This window comes from Falco punctatus (assembly GCF_963210335.1).
Source record: "Falco punctatus genome assembly, chromosome: 1".
In the NCBI taxonomy this organism is placed as follows: domain Eukaryota; kingdom Metazoa; phylum Chordata; class Aves; order Falconiformes; family Falconidae; genus Falco; species Falco punctatus.
In genome coordinates, this window is record NC_137580.1 from 52,286,068 (window position 1) to 52,303,227 (window position 17,160).

General features: G+C 41.3%; 1 protein-coding gene across 1 annotated transcript in view; it reads right to left on the bottom strand.

Moving 5' to 3' along the window:
- The window catches only part of SLC2A9 (solute carrier family 2 member 9), a 135,009-nt gene extending 119,043 nt beyond the window's left edge, over positions 1–15,966 (bottom strand). The window contains exon 1 of the mRNA XM_080387805.1: positions 1,065–15,966. The gene's annotated coding sequence lies outside the window, so the exon portion shown is untranslated. The remainder of the gene's footprint in view (positions 1–1,064) is intronic.
- Positions 15,967–17,160: the final 1,194 nt, after the last annotated feature.

Consider the following 17,160-nt stretch of genomic DNA (forward strand, 5'->3'; position numbering starts at 1 on the left):
TCCACTCACCTACAGCTGAAATTCTCCATGGGTGAACACTTGTACCTTTCAAAACAGGAGCTGTCCTTGCAATGTAACAGACAAGCTGAAGACCTCTCTGCTTGAAGCTAGATGCTTCTGTCATTAGTCTATTGCGTCTATTTCAATAAATGTGCTCCTCTCCCTGGTACTGTAAATCACACATATATACCCACACAAAATAAATCCACCATTGATTAATGAAAAGATTGATTAATGAGAGTATGCAGTGTGAAGAATACATTTCAAGTTTCTGTGTTGCCCAAATCAGGAACAATTTATGTATTAGATCTTGATTAAGTGACATAACTAACTGGTTAAAATAGGTGTTCTGGAACCCCATTAGAAACTGAAGGGATTACTTTCTTCTCAAGTGGTTCTGTTAAGCTAGATGTATTCTGGTGCAAATAATACTGTACTAGTCAATGTTTCTTATACTGCTTATGGAAAAAGTCAAACAGTCCCAATATTAAAATACCATTGCCAGAGTTAAGTGTGGCATGACTTTAATGGGGCACAGAGCATTTCTATGGTGCTGAACTATTTAGTAAGAGTTCTCAAATTATGTATTCTGATTCTTAAATTCTCAAATACTGTAGACCCCCCAACTTCCAGAAACATCTGTTCTTTTAAATAATCAGTTGACATAACATTAAAAAAAAGTATGTCTCTTTTTTCCTCTATCTGTGGCATCAGTCCTAAAGTGTGTTTACAAGGTGATGAATTATTGTACCTGGATTTCAGTATTCCATACAAGTCACAATCTGATCTCTTATACTGAGAAGGGGAAAGACTGAATTTCTATTTCAAAATTAAATGCTTTGTGTGGGTTTTAAAAATATAAACTAGGGGAAAAAATAAAGTTATTTTCCATAGAAATCTAATAACCAGAAGAGGATCACGGGAAATTATTTGCTTACAATTTTCACAAAATTGGTTTATACCAAGATAAATGTTCCTCCCTCCCTGAATCAAACCCTTGAGAACATTGCCAAATTTGAGAAGTAGCTCCAAAGTATCAAGTCCAATTTCCAGGCGCTACTCACCACTTATCCAAAGTATTCTTCACTTCCAGCGGTTTCTCAAGTTCAAAGCAGTTCAGAAGCAGCCCTTGTCAGGGTTGCTACAGCAGCCCACTTCTCTGAAATAAGGACAGTTAAATTGCTGAATTAAATTTAAAGCCAGCTTTAACTCTTTTATACCTTTTCAGAAGTAATAAATGATTAACAGTTAAACCAAAGCATAGTATGATGCTTTAGCTGGAATTCATGCAATAATTCTTTCCTACCCAACTGAGAACAAACTGCCTTGTATGGCTGCAATACCATACAATAGGTCTTTGTTTCAGTCACCACACAATGTGAAAAAGCTTTGCTTCCCACATTCAAACCATCAGACATTTGAAATGCAAGTGCCTAAGGCTAGGACTCGCATTCATATACTCTTAGAGGATTACAAGTGACCAGGTGGAGGAACACCCACAGCATTCCATGTACTGCAAAAGGCTTTTAACAGTGATGTGTTGGGCCAGTACTTGTGCACGTGAGACAGTGTGTGCTACTTGTTGGGAGTCACCTCTTCACAAGATTTTGAAAGACTGGGACAAGACATACTGTACAGTAACAAACCCCACGGTATTTCATAAAAAGATTTACCTTGTCTACTCTTCTGGCTTTGTGCCATAGAGAGGAACTCCATATCAGTGTTGGTTTAAATACTAAACAAAACACTGGTCAGGGCAAGGGTGTGGCAGTTCTGACTTTGCTTTTGCTATCAGTTCCTTACACCCCAGAGCTAAGCAGAGGTAAGAACACTCTTTGATGTGAAGAAGTATGCCCTGCTTTGGCTTTTCCTCGCTGGTGTATTGATTTCTTTGAAAATCCAACTTATGTTAAATTAGGCTCATCATTATTTCCTCAAGGACCTTGGTAGCAAATTTAGTTGGATTTTCTGTAAGCTTGCAGATGATAAGCTATCCAAGATGTGTTAGGTAGAGAGGCAGCTGTACAGATGTAAGTTTGCTGAAACTGTAAATTCTGTCTAGGATTTGAAGTAACTGTGTTCTTTTAGGGAAGGTGGCATTACTGAACAAGCGATGCTTGGTTTGTATTTCAGGTTATGATTGTTCTGGCAGCTCCTATGGATCACTTTTGACCCTGTTCCATAAATTTCAGTGAAGTTCTCAAAAGATATTACCATCAAATTTACTTCAGCTAAATATAGGCATCCTTCTTGGGTTACAAGAAGCTAATCAATGAAAACACCACTTTTGAGAGACAGGAAGCTCTCCCTAATATCCCCTAGCATATTTTATCTAAAAGTGTCTTTAGACTTGGCACCCAATATTTGATAATTAACATTAAAATAATAAAGTCTTGTACTTTAGCTCTCTGTAACACGGTAGTTATAAGACAATAGGAGATTCTCTTAATCTCTGGTGTGAGAGTGGGCAGAGAGGTGAGTTTCAAACAGATCTTGTATCTCAGATACAAGTGACACGTGATGCCTTCCAGACCTATATATATTTTAATTTACATTTTAGATCATCAACATTTTAACGGAAATGTTCACAACTTTTAAATTAATGCAAAGTGACATCTGAAACCAAGATGCCCTACTACTTAGTAGCATCTGTCATTCGTATAAAGGACTTGTTACTCAGCATGACCCACAATTACCATAAGGACAGGGAAATAAACAAGACAAGGCTATGAAGCTGGCACTGCTACATTATAGAACATGTTACATGTGGTTATGTAGGCTTTGGGAAGACGTGCCTGTTCAAAAAGCAGGAATTAATGATTATTGAAGAGCAGCCCATTCTGCGCTGGAACTAATCTTTTCAGACTAAATAAAGCTACCTCTTTGTTCCAAGTTTTCCCAAGTTTTAGATTCAAGGTTATACATTTGTCCTGTATCAACCTGAGCAAGAATACAAAGAAACTATCTCAAGGGCAACTTATGCAGTCGTGACCAAGCAGTAGGAGAAACAAACCAAGAATTACTTTGTTAGACACCACAGCAGCAAGTAGCAAAGATACTTTTGGTGGAAATTATAAACAGAACAGAAAAAATAGAATCTTTACAAGCAAGGCTAAATTAAAAGCTCACCAACTGAATATTCAGGCAGCAGTCTGTGAAATTTTAATTTCAGGTTCAACAATAATTAGGAGGTTGGAAACAGAAATGCTGGAGTAAATGTGGTAACCAGAGAGCATACAGTGTCTGTAACTATATGTGTGAATGCTTATTCACGTGTAAAGATGTAGTTGGTTTCTACGCAGATAGGCCCCTTTGGAAATGTAGTCTCAAATTGCTAAGCCAAATTAATGCTTAGGTTTTAGTTATATAAAAATGCCCTGATCTGGCAAAGCAGCAGTATACAGTTTAGTTTTAAACCCAATTCCATAGGAAAATCAGTTATGTACATAAGTACTTCACTAGTGAAAGTGAGAACATCTAGCTTCTCACTTAGTCAAACCCTCAAAACTGGAATTTGGTGTCTTTCATGGCTGCATGTCTTGGATGGAAATGTATTGTATTCCCAAACTGCTAAAAACATAGTTTTGAGAGAAAAGCCAGGACACTGACCATTATTATTAAGTAGTCTTATCATCTTAAACCCCTCAAAGTTCCCAATATGTAGATGTTAGTATAAACAGATCTAACAGATTGGGGTGGGGAGGAAGGAGGAACAAGAATATTAAGTGTTTAAAAATACATTTTACTGATTCTTACAAAACAGTGCCTTGAATCAGCAGCAGCAGGGTATTTCCCAGTTCTTTGCAAGAAAAAGCAGTTAATAATTACCTTTTGCTGTGTTGGCCATTAGTGATGTTTTAACCATTTTCTCTCATTTACACATGCAAGTCTGGTATGTCATCATTTAGGAAAAAAACTTATGAGCCATGCATTTAATGCTGTCATTATATTAGGGTTATTTCCAACATTACCTTCCATGTAGATTAAAGCTAGTTAAATCTTTGCCAAGTTATTTCCAGTGAAGTCAGTCTAGCATCCACCTGCCATTTAGTAAATGTTGAATTAAATATTGACAATGAAAGCTTTTATATTGTAAAGTCATGCCCTGAGTTAAAGACCAAAGCTGCTCCTGGGTACAGGTTCATTCCAGGTGGAAAGAAAACACTCTCAAAATAACTCTTGTTATAAAGGATTATGCCCCAAAATGAAGCCCTTCTAGGATGGTAATTTTGGGGTCAATCCTGAAGAAGGCAGAGTACGCAGCATCCAAGTATTTTTTTGTTGAGCATTGGAGAATACTTTCAAAATTCCCAAGACCACCACATTTGAGCAGTTTCTTCTGCTACTTGAGTAGTCTTTATTAATGCTGTAAGCAAGAAAACTTCTTCTCACCAGGGTAATAAGGGCTTCAGCCTTCCTCCTCTCTTAAGTGGTAGCAAAACCTGCTTCCAGCAGGCAGCTATACCCTGGCAGATGCATTCTTTATGAATCTTTTTCTAAAATCTCATTATAGGCATCAAGAGCAGGCAGACAATTTCTACCGCAACTGTTTTTCCAGTCAGCAGTCTGTGCCGGTTTGACCCTGGCTGGGCACCAGGTGCCCACCAAAGTTGCTTTGTCAGTGCCCTCCTCAGCTGGGCAGGGGGGCAAAAATATAACAAAAGGCTCATGGGTCAAGATAAGGACAAGGGGGTCACTCAGCAATTACTGTCACAGGCAAAACAGGCTTGGGGAAAATTAGTTTAATTTATTACCATTCAAATCAGAAAAAGACCTTCCCCCCACCCCTTCCTGGGCTCACCCTCACGCCTCACTCCCAATGTCTGTCCCTGCTCCCCGCGGGCTCCATGGGCTGAGGGCACAGCCGGCCTCGCCGCGGCCTTCACCGCGGGCTGGGAGGGAACCTCTGCTCCGGCGCCTGGAGCCCCTCTGGCCCTGCCTGCACCCACCGGGTGTCTGCGGGGCTGCTGCTCGCACACCTGCTCACTCCTCTCTTCCACTGCATTTTTTTTTGTGCAAAATTCACCCCCGCCACCTCCCTTTCTTCTTAAATTTGCTATCTCCAAGGTGCCACCACCATCGCTGATGGGCTCGGCCTTGCCCAGCAGCGGGTCCATCCTGGAGCCGGCTGGCGTTGGCTCCATCGGGCATGGGGGGAGCTTCTGGCATCCTCTCACAGAAGCCACACCTGTAGACCTCTGCTACAAAACTCTTGCCATACAAACCCACTACACAGTCCTATTAAACTTAGGAATTGCTTACTACTCCTTTTGAAATCTTCAGAGGAGAACCACTGATTTTTTTGAAAGACCACTGAAATTCCTAACCCTCCAAGTGAAGCTCCATGTTCTGACTCACACAAGGATCATCCTCATTGATATAGTTGCTGTTTCTAGCCTTAGACATCAGTCTTGACCTTTGTGGAGGGGGAAATTAAACAAATTACCTTTGCATGCATTGCATTCTCAGCCAGTCTCTAGCTTGCTCAAAACCTGAGTTGCCAAGCTTGAGCTCTGGCCCCCTGGGAGCAGCGAGGACTGCTCGAGCCCAGAGTCCACACATTCCTTGCAATGCTGAATGTGCCTAAAAAGGATGCAGAGCAAGCCCAGAGTAGAAGTACATACTCATGTTGCTTTCTTGTGAAATTTGGTCCTGGAAATCAAGCTAGGAAAATAAACGTTACCAAACTTTGCCCTATCCAACCTCCCCACTTATTTTAAATAGCCCCAGTCCCAGCTTCACTTCAAGCTGCAAGACCCTTTTAGCTTGTCTAGCTGTAGTCTGAGGTCTAATATCTCATTTTTCTTCACCTAGGGACTAAAATTAATGCAGAGATATTTGTGTAGCAAATTATTCTCTCCACAGCTTCATGAAACCCGGCAAGCAGCAGCTCAGCATTTATTCTCTTGAAGGCTAAGAGATATTACTGAAATACTCCCCTCTAAAAGCAGGGAAATATAATGTAATATAAGAATTGCCTCTTAAATATCACTATCTTAATTTGTGTAATTAAAGCTTTATAATGTAAATATGGTTAAATTCTGCATGTTGTGAACACAGGTGTTTTCCTCCCACTTTAAGGAATTGGAGGATGAAAGAAAGAAGTAGCGAGATAGATCCTTCTGCCTCTCCCAAGCTTTCGCTGTGGTTTCCAGGGGCATTTAAATGTTCTTTGTTGTAGCTTTAAAAATGTTACAAAAAGTGTTTTGTCACACTCAATAGTTTTCAGTTATAGGAACGTGAAGATATGAAACTCCCTTACATTTCCAGGGGTTGTGAAATACTGGAAAGGCTGATGGCTGAAGTGCCTGCTTTGCATTTCAAAAGCTATCGGGGTCAAAGTCTGTTAGTTATTACCATTTTCAGCAGTTCTTGGTGTCAGGGCCTTGAGCGCATAGCCTGTACTGGGCTCAGGGCCAGCTTAGAGGATGGTGCGGGCACCCAGCCATGAGGAGAGCCTCTCTACAGAGGGGACTCCCCCTCCATCTTCACGCAGGAAAAGCCCGCTAAGGGGACGTTCTCAGACGTTGTCCTTAGTCCAGGTTAAGCTGATCCAGACCTTTACCTTGACCAACAGGCCTGACTTTGCGGCTCAAACTCAGACCTCCCTTGTCACCATGGACTTGCCTGTTGATCGCAGGGCTGTGCCTAAGCTTGGGTGCTGGGGTCATGTGCTGACTTCAGTTCTCATCTGAACCCGAGACCTGCCTCACCCCCTGGGGGCTGTCTGCAGATGGGGGCTCTTGGCTGAACCTGGCCACTGCTACCAGATGTCTAGCAGTCAAACAAAGAGATAGGCAAAGGAACAGTATCTAACATGCATAAAAGGCATCATTATCTAGTAAATTCAGATGCCATGTGGAGCTGCAGACCAGTAAAAAAAGAACAAAGGACTGGAGACGCAGATGACTTCTCATAACCCACCCCCCACCAGGATGACACCATCAGCCTTAGGGCCCAGAGGAGCAGGGGATGGGTGTGTATAACACTAGGCAGAGTGTGTGGGTAACACTTCTGACCACATTGTTATTCTCTCTTTCTCTGTAATAAATAGATCCGGACTAATAACGAGACTCATAAAATTCCAGTTATAGTAACAAGCTCACCACAGTAAACTCTTAGCAGATCTAAGGTGTGCTTCCTCTTTGCCAATAAACAATATCTTAAGCAGAAGTTTTTCCATTCCATGTTTTTCTGCTCTGGAAAATTTAGTAATTTGAACTGTGATCTCCAGAAAGGGAAGTGGGTGACACTACAAGAATTTAATATAGTATCTTTATTTGTCAAAACCAGGACTCTTTCAGCTGATTAGCACTAGTAACAGCAAAAGGAATTCTCTATAAAAAAAGATCGTCTTTGCTTCAGTTGCAGTCAAATTGTAAAACAACTTTTCTGCAGCAAAAGTTGTCAATCTTTGCTCAGGATGGTAAGTAACACTTCTTAAATACCTAATTATTTAGGTGGTCTAATAATTTATAGGAATTATTATGTAAGCAAAACAGCAGATTCCAGGAAGACATTAGAAGTGAAATTAATTTACCTTTGATTTCAAGTGAATAAAGTATCTTTGTACTCAGTTTATGGAATAAAAAGGCATTTACAGAAATCCATTTTTTTGGATCTAGACTTTTCCTGGGGAGAGAAGGAATAACTTCTGTAACAGGCAAGACAGGAACAGGGAGCACAATGAAGCCCCCATAATCCAAGGGGAAATGGTCAGCAACCTGCTACACCACTCAGGCACACACAAGTCTACGGGGCCAGGTGGGATCCACCCAAGGGGACTGAGGGGGCTGGCTGAAGTGCTCACCAAGCCACTTTCAATCATTTACCAGCAGTCCTGGATAACACAGGGCTCCCAGTTGACTGGAGGCTAGCCAATGTGACGCCCGTCTACAACAAGGGTTGGAAGGAGGATCCTGGGGAACTACAGGCCTGTCAGCCTGACCTCAGTGCCAGGGAAGGTTATGGAGCAGATCATCCTGTGTGCCACCATGCACAGGTGATCAGACACAGTCAATGTAGGTTTATGAAAGGCAGGTCTTGCTTGAATAGCCTGATCTCCTATGACAAGAAGACCCACTTAGTGGATGAGGGAAAGACTGTGGATGTTGTCTACCTGGGCTTTAGTAAAGCCTTCAACACAGCATTGTCTCCCCGGGCAACAAAGCTGGGAGAAGGTCTAGAGCACAATTCTTATGAGCAGTGGCTGAGAGAACTGGGGTTATCTAGCCTGGAGAAAAGGAGGCTCAGGGGGACCTTATCCCTCTCCACAACTACCTGAAAGGAGGTGGATGTCAGTCTGTTCTCCAAAGTAACAAGTAACAGGACAAGAAGAAACAGCCTCAAGTTGTACTGGGGGGGTTAGGTTGTATATTAAGAAAATTTCTTCACTGAAAGTGTTACTAAGCATTGGAACAGGCTGCCCAGGGAAGTGGTTGGGTCACCATCCCTAAAAATATTTAAAAGGTGTGTAGAGGTGGTACTTAGGGACATGACTTAGTGGTGGACTTGCGGTTAATGGTTGGAGTTTAACTTAAAGGTCTTTTCCAACCTAAATGATTCTATTATTCCATGATAGTCTATGCTGTAACTGCACGAGCTTCCAGACAGATGCCTGCACAGCTTCTCAGCTGACAGAAAAGCACCAAGTTATAAATCTGCATAATGCCCTACGATAGCCCAATATTGTCTGTTTGGGTTGCTACTCACAGCTACCATGTAAGTTTTCCTTCCATCTTTTCCACCTCACCCACACTCAAGCATTTCTCATTGTAGCATACTTTTGGTCTGCTGTGTCTTAATTTCTGGCTTTTAAGTTCAGTTGGAGTTGACCTCTGCCCGCTATTGCTGCTGAAGATTTGCAAGTTGAGCAAGCTACTGTAATGTCATGGTGTAAGCTAGTACAGGAAAGGAAGAACACTGGTACAAGGCAAGTCATTAACAGTAAGATTGTCACTAGATGATCAGAAGAACCTGGGACATTTCATGAGACTGAAGTTTGATTGCCAATTACACCAACAGGATGTGATAGTGACGGAAGTATATCCAAGTGCATGACTCATGCCATGCATTTCGAAAAATCTTGGAACATTGTTACTGCATTACACTTTGTTGATGGTTCAAGGGGCATTGCTTTCATGTTAAGACTTATGTCGTTAATTAATAAAACATTAACCTGAGAACAGAAACAGGAATCTATAGGTAGTATACACTAAGCAATCAGGAAGAATGTATGAAGTTGTGAGCTTATTCCCCAAGTGAGTGTTGAAATAATTAGTAATTACGTAGCAGAGTTTTGGGTATAGATCCCCTCACCTCCTGTTTATGGTTGTAATGAAAATCAAATATTTAAAAGTACTTTGCGTGACTCAATCTGTGAAAGGTAATTCACTGTTGCAGACCCATGTAGGATGCAAGAACATGCTACCTAAGCACACAAAAAAATTATGCAAGTGCCAAAACTCCATGCTAAGCTGGATAGTGGTCATACTGCTCAGCTTAACTACATCTGCATAAAATTATTTCCATTAAATGTTAGAGTTGTGCACAATACCACCTTCATCTGAGGATTGTATTGCTCAACGTATCATTGAGTTATTTTGAAAAGGAGGTCAGATGTGAAGACAGTGTTTGCATAACAGCGTACTGGAGATGGTCAAATATAAGGCTGATTGCAGAGAGCTATACAAAGTCACTTTATGTTTTAAGTGACAGAGAAAATTAATTACTCATACATGTGTATTAATCAATGCAGAAAAAACTTAATACCTATACAGTAATGGACTCACAGGTAGCTATTTTAATTTTGGGAAAATCTTGAAACCATTTTTGATAGTCCTAGGAATCTGTCAGTTCAGTTCTGAGGCAGACAAAACAAGCAAAGCATTAAAATAAACCTTAATAAAAGAGTCATTATGTTGGTACCAATCCAGACTGCAGCCAGCAGTACATTCTGGTTTGGACCTTTTCTCTCACAAAAGATGCAGAGGACTGAAATGATGAAAGTAGTCTCACACAGTAGCAATGGAATCCTTAGCTTAAGAGGAAGATGTGCCCTTTCCCTCAAGTTGTCCTTTCCTTGCAGAACCTTTGCAAGGTACAGATAACTACGCAAACAGTCTCACTTTAATAAAACTAGCCAGCACTCTATTTGGTCCAGCTCTTACAGTCACGTCTTATAATGAGTGGTAGTGGTTTTTCAAGGGTGCAATGAGAAACAAAGCAAATATAGGAAAAGCCTTCCCCAGTTCACCTGTCCAGCTTCTGGTTATTTGTTTCTTAGGAACTTCCTAACTTACAGTATGTATTTGGCTCCACTTCCCATGCTCCTGTTTAATTTCTCCAATTATTTTTTTTTTTTCATCCCAACATTCTGTGGCAATGAGTTCCACAGGATCAATATATGAGGTTGTAAATTTTACCTTCTTTTCTGATGACTTCTATGGAACCTCCCTAATTCTTGTGTTGTGAGACTTATTGGCCATGCCTTTCCTAAGCTAAGCTGTGCTGGTTTACATGCATATTTGTGCATCGACTGTTCGGTTCCCTGGGCACACTCCTGTTGTGCCACATTAAGCAATTATGCCTCACAGGCTGTATCTAAATTAGTCATTGAAACAGTTCTCATTTTCCTAAACTTTACAAGACATCCAGTTCACATGCTCCAAGACTTCTTTGCCTCACAAGTCAGAACGTATCTTGGTTTACTGCAATTCAAACAAAACCACCACTGTGGTTGCAGCATAATCTTCCCATTGTGCCCAAGGAATCTCCCCTCATCTAATTCCATAACAGGCAACCTCAGCTTTAGGTTTCTCCCCTAACAGTAGTAGTTCAGTGTATTTATTTTAAAGAGGAATTGCTCTGCACAGGAAATATCTGTTTTGGTAAAATTCTCCACTTTTCCTGAGGTGCTGCAGTACTGCCAGGAACTGGGGCAAGAGATCACTCAGAACAGAGGCAAGACCAAACTGGAGCTGGGTGTTCCAGGTTGGGGAGAAGCAGGGCACAACAGCCAGCACTGCTTGCTGGGGAAACCAGTAAAGGGGAATTGGGCAGGAGTGTTGCTCTGCTTGAGGGCAGGAGGCTCTGCAGAGGGATCTGGACTGACTGGAGCAATGAGCTGAGGCCAGCTGTGTGTGGTTCAACAAGGCTCCGTACCAGGGCCTGCACTTGGGTCACTACAACCCAACGTAGCGCTACGGGCTTGGAGAAGAGTTGCTGGAAGGCTGCCCAGTGTAAAAGGACCTGGGGGTGCTGGTCAACAGCCAGCTGAATATGAGCCAGCAGTGTGCCCAGGTGGCCAACAGCAACTTGGCTTGTATCTGAAACAGTGTGGCCAGCAGGACTAGGGCAGTGATCACCCCCTGTACTCAGCACTGGTGAGGCCCACGCCTCAAATATTGTGTTCAGTTGTGAGCTCCTTATGACCAGAAAAAGACTGAGGTGCTGGAGGATGTCCGAAGAAGGGCAACAAAGCTGGAGGAGGGTCTAGAGCACAATTCTTATGAAAAGCAGCTAAGGGAACTGGGGTTATCTAGCCTGGAGAAAAGGAGGCTCTGGGAGGGATTTTAACCCTACAACTACCTGAAAGGAGGTTGTAGACAGGTAGATGTCAGATGTCAGTATGTTCTCCAAAGTAATAAGCAATAGGACAAGAAGAAACAGCCTCAAGTTGTCCTGGGGGGTTTAGGTTGAATATTAAGAAAATTTCTTCACTGAAAGTGTCACTAAGCATTGGAACAGGCTGCCCAGGGAAGTGGTTGGGTCACCATCCCTGGAGGTATTTAAAAGATATGTAAAGGTGGCACCTGGGGACATGATTTAGTGGTGGAATTAGCAGTCCTGGGTTAACAGTTGGACTTGATGATCTTAAAGGTCTTTTCCAACCTAAATGATTACCAACAAAATGGAGCACTACAGCCTACAGAAGCAGCCTGTTCATAGTATACAATATAAATATTGCTAGTATACTACAATATAAATACCCTCTCTTAGAGCAAGAGGCTGAGAGCGGGAAGCAACTGCAGAGGAAATCAATTACTTTTTGAAGAAGACTGGACTACCATCAGACTAAGTTATTTGTTTGCCTTTGGGGCAATATTTAATTAATTTCTTCTTCCTCACGTTTTTCCCATCCTCTCAAGCTTCCTGCAATAAAATTCCTTGCTCAGTTTTTACTTCCATTTTGGGGTTTAATCAAAGTTCTCTCTGCTTCACTCCCATCTTATTTGATAATTGCTTATGCTGTTTCTACTTCAGTTGTGATACAGCAATCTTTATTGTCTCAGGGGGAGCGGGGTCCGACAGCTCCTGGCTATCTATCCCTGAAGACCTGGAAAATGTATAGATTCTTGTACTTTACTGGTTTTTTATGAGTGAGGAATACATCCATCAGTGTTAAATATCACAAGTGTCTGTCATGCCTGCCCCCTTTTCCTCCCCAGCTCAACCCCTCTCTCAGAGCATGGCATGCACGTTAGGCTTTCAGAGTGGTTTTTGTTCACTGACATTGTGCAACAAAGGTTTGTTCACATCGGATGTGTAGGATGTGCTCCTGAGCCCCACAAACTGCTGCAATCCCATTACTCTCAAGTCTCACTGTGGAGGGGGACAGGGAAAACAGGCCTATTGGCGATTGTATTAACCTTTTTCCTTTTGTTTATTTTACAAAATAGAGTGTTTTCTCAATTACTGAGACTAGGTCTGGTCTAAAAATAAGGGCTCAGCTAGGCAGGTAACTGTAGCAGCAGAAACAAACACACTTTACAGGACCTTCTGAGAGCTTTTAGCAATATATATAGTAATACTTCTCTGCTCTTACGCAGATTTTCTCTTCTTCTCCTCTGCATCTCCCTGACAGTTAAATTCTGAACATGGAACCCGCAAGTCTATTGTAGAACAATAAATAGATGTTTAAGTCTAAACCAGTTCATTCATCTTGTGAGAGGAAGACAGCATATTAGTCTTGTCCCTGAAAATCTTCTGCATGGCGTTTGAAGAAACACCAAGAGCAGATATCCACCCTGTAGTGAGCTATCAACAAATGGTATCGCATTTAAACAGAAACAATGGTTTTATCAGCTGCATGAGAACAAGCTGATAATTTGCAAGTAAACACAGTAATAATGCCATTGCACTTTGTATTCCCAACTTTCTACTCAAGATCTTAACAGATGTAAAGAGAAAAGCCACCTTGGAAGAAGGAAATCCATTAATTTGTCTGAAACTCATGATGATGTTTCCCTGGTTAGTACAGACTCTGCTATTTCCCCTGCTTCCCTAACAGGGAACAGATCAATTCTCAAGCCAGTTAACAGCAGCTGAAAACTTGCCGGAGTGTTTCATTATGCTGCAAAAGCATAATCCAGGGAAGCAGGAGGAACAGTAAAAAAACCTACATAATTACTGTTGCAAAAGAGGCATGTGCTTCTAGCCAGCCTTAAGAAACAGCTATCTAGTGTGTCAGAGTAAAATAGACAAACTTTTAATGTAGCCACTCTTACTCCTGTATGAATTCTTACTGTCTCGAAGCAAAATGATGCCATACCATACAGACATAACCTCTCTCACTACAGCATCTGCCATCATAACAGCATTGGGTGGACACCTACGCCACACACTATAGACATATATGCTCTATTTATGGAATAACCTGAATGTATGCAACTCCTTGAAATAGTTCAGTTGCTGGTGTCAGCTCTAGTTTGATATGCTCTCAACAATTCTCAAGAGAGTAATGATGTGTAAATGCCATATTCTGCTGATCTAAGAGACTTTTCACTCCTTTTGAAATAGAAATTTGGAAAATTTTCTCCATTCAGTTTCCTGTGGCTGTTCTTTTGTTACTATGGTTTCCTGTTCCACCCCTTGCAGATTTTGCTCAAGGCACAAAATTCATTCCTGAAGCTCCTTAAGCTGCTGTCCCCAGCTTGCTTTTCCTCATATTTCTGAAAGACCAGAACATCATGTTACCTGAGGCTCGGTTCTGCCCCATTGACGCCCACATCCTCATGGCTTGGTTTGCCACTTTAGCATTTTGATTCGTATTTGTTTACCCCTAGGTGCAAAGTACTACTGCAGCATCCTGCTGTCTGCAGTTATCCCAGTCTCAGTTTTGCTTGAAACCCTAGCTTTAACTCTCCAACTCCTTTCTCTGTGTGTAAGTAATTTAGACCTAATTCCAGCTGGAATGAATACATAACGTACTGTTCTTCATCTTTCTGGGGACATTACCCTATGCTCACACTTCACTCCAAAATCCACAACAGAGGATACTAATGCTGAAGACTGTTTACCACACCAGTGCCTATGGCATTCAGACCTCATTAAGTGACCTACATTGGTTGATTAAAGCCTAGTATCCTTTGTGGGATAGGATATACAAAGGACAAAGTAATCTCTCAAATCAGAGGTTAGATTGCAGCACATTTACATGCACATCTTTGCTCTGACTCATGCCTGTACACATAGTTCCATAGAAGCCACAGCCCTCTCTGGCCAAATCAAGACTTGTTTGTGTTATACAAGTCCCTGACTGACCGCAGATTAGATACGATGCTATTCCTCAGATCTACACTTCTCTGTTGCGGTGGGCTGTATGTGAAAGCAAACGGGGAAAAGACTCCAACTGTATTTGGACACTGACCATCCAAACCTATTCTAATTCACCATTGCTTCTAAGCTGAAGTGATCTTAACTACCAGTACAAATTGTTGTTCTATCCAAGTTGCCAAGGAAATGCTTGGAGATCAAAGCAAGGGAGCTTGCAGACATGAGTAGTAAAAGGGATAATGTGACAGCTTCAAATAACTTTGGAGGTTGAGAACAAGACCTTGCAACTTTTTTTCACATTCCACTTAACTTTTTTTTCTCCAAAATCCAAGGAGGGAGGAATCTGGCTGTGATTTTTTTTTTAACACTGCCCTCTTCTCTAGAACATGTTCTTTCATGTTTGTGGGGATTACCTTGAAATACTGACAGCTCGCCAGACAAAACATTTTTTTTTTTTTTTTATTATAGTTGCTCCTCTTCAAGTGCTGTGAAGTGCTTTTGCATGAAACAGAACCACTGTTTCTGTAGCAGAATACAATGACTTCAAACCCTTTGTCTGAGTGTAAGAGTTGATAACTGTCTCTTCAAAGTGTTCTGGCAATACATGCCTGTGTTGTTATCTCATTCTATCTGCTTCACTTGCTCAAAAGCTCCATTAAGTTATTTTTTAATCCTTGTGAAAAACAGTTTGCAATAGAAAAAAAAATGTACTGGAATAGTTTCCTATTCAAGAACCTGATTATTTTTTTTTCAGTTGGCAATCCAGGTACCTTCCAATACAACCTATTTGTTATTCCTTTTAAACTTAAATTAAAAATGTGTAGTTGTTGTATGACCACAAAAAACCCTTGCCAATTTGTAAACTAAGAAGCAGTAATAAGGTAATGGAACAGTAAAACATTTCTTCCTCAAACTGTGGTGCAACTCAAATTCCTCCTGCAATTATAGCAAGCTGATTTGACAACTCCCTAGTTAAACTAATCTCTACTATTTTCCCTTCTACCCATTGTCTGTGATGTTTGTTCATAAATTTTCTTCCTAGTAAAAGTCAAGAACAAGTCAAAAGCTTCATTGCCCTCTCCACTATAACACCAGGGTTAGGGAATGAGGAACAGCTGGCTGCTAAGACAAAGCCATGAGTGCCGTGTCCCTTGGTAGAATTCTTCTATTTCAGTGCAGTGGGAAAAAAAACCCCAACAAACTCCATTACTTGTCCATTTTCTTCTCTCTCATTCATGGACTAGTTTTGTCTGACTTGAAAAACAGAATTAGAGATAAACTCTTTTCAAGAAGTTTGGTTTATAACCTAGCACCAGAAATAAGACACTCATTTCTATTTCTTATCTGCCACTGTTTTTACTATGAAAGAGGACAGAAGAGTAATCTTTGGTGATTTGCTGTACATAGAACCTATAACATGAGACTCACTGGGAAACATGCACCCCTGAAGTACAGCAAGATAAACAGGCTATTAGGGTCTGGCATTGGATAGGGAAGACTACCCCATGCTTCAGCACAGTGCTATTTGGAAGGGTTTGTTTTCTGAAAAAAACAAACAAAACACAAAACCCACACAGAGTACCAGAACTGAGAAGCATATTTTTTGCATCCTTTGGTTTTTTCCATACAGCCACCTTCGTCCTCCTTCCCTTTCACCACTAAGGCTGAACAACATGCAACAAATCTCACCTTCAGGCTGAGGACCAGGACTCTTCCTCAGTGTTAGGAGGAAAGGAAGGGGTGATTGGGGAATATGAGGCTGGCAAGGCTAGAAAAGGGGCTTATAAGGAGAGAGCTAATACTGTCTGGACTAGGATCCTGGGAGGTATCAGGTTTTGTTGCCTAAGGAGCAGAGCTGCATGGAGACACTAGCATCAGCTGGCTCTCCTATTCCCTGCCAGTGGTACTGAGCAAGTCAAACCAAACACTGCAGATATCTGGAACTAACAGAAACATTTGGATTTTATACACATTTGACTCATCCTTTTATATTACAGTTAAATGTGCTCACTAGGATAGTCTACCAGTATGAGGGGAAGTGCTTACTGCCAAACTACTTCTTGACCAGCTTAACTTCCAGCTTTGCAGCCTTAATTTTGAACTCTATGACTTTGTGCAAGTGGTTTCTTTAGCTCTTCCAAATAAAGTATTTTGGGAACTGAGCCATTATGTGGCACTTCAACACTGGGTACAACTGATGACACCATTTCGGAACAAATACAGAGAAACAAAATTCAAACCAAGCTGGTAAGCAAGCCTACAGACTCTGCCTCTGTTTTTGTCAGTTATTGTCTCCTGCCTCTGAGGACAGATGCCCCAAAAAGCACTTGCAGGAGGAAGGTATTTTATAGGCCTTGGATATTGTTTCTCTTAAAAACAGTGAAGTGAAAGTTTACTCCAAATGTTATTAAAAAGAGACAAGTTTGTTTTTCTGATCTGCTTGACAAACTTCAGGCAGTCTGCAATTTTTGCTCACCTTTCACACTGTGCCTAAGCAAAGGGCGCTTTCTGTGATTTGCTTTCTTCTGTCTTAGGACTCAAAAAGATAAGAGATACAAGATCAGAACCTCAAATTAAGCCTACAGTACTTTTCAGTGTTTTTCA